Below are 419 nucleotides of genomic sequence, written 5' to 3'. Positions count from 1 at the left end.
ATGTTGATGCCTCTCTTCTTTTAAGTTTCCAACAGTCGTCTTTTGTGTGTCCTTTTGCTTTGCAGTAACTGCAGGATAGTGTGACCGCTGTCGTTGGAGATGGTTTTATTTCCAGTGGATTGAGTGTTGTAATTATCCGCTCTTCCGGTTTCTCCTTCCGATTTGGTGTTGGAGACGATTTTTTAATTGGAACTGTACCGTATGCCTTCAAGAGTGAGTCCATCCGTTTCAAAAAATTGTTGACTGTGGGTGCCTCTAACGACGCAGCAGCTCCTCGAACCGCAAAGTTCATGATCCCTCCAATAAGAAGATTGACAATGTCTTTTTGTCCTAAGTGTAAAGGCTGGATCAGTTTTTGTTTTTTCATAGCGTAATCGGCGAAGCTTTCCTTTGGGTAGTTCCATTTACAGGCTTCTGCT

The sequence above is a fragment of the Wasmannia auropunctata genome, unplaced genomic scaffold (genome assembly GCF_000956235.1).
Source record: "Wasmannia auropunctata unplaced genomic scaffold, wasmannia.A_1.0 LD336035.1, whole genome shotgun sequence".
NCBI classification, from domain to species: Eukaryota; Metazoa; Arthropoda; class Insecta; order Hymenoptera; family Formicidae; genus Wasmannia; species Wasmannia auropunctata.
This window is presented reverse-complemented; position numbering follows the sequence as displayed.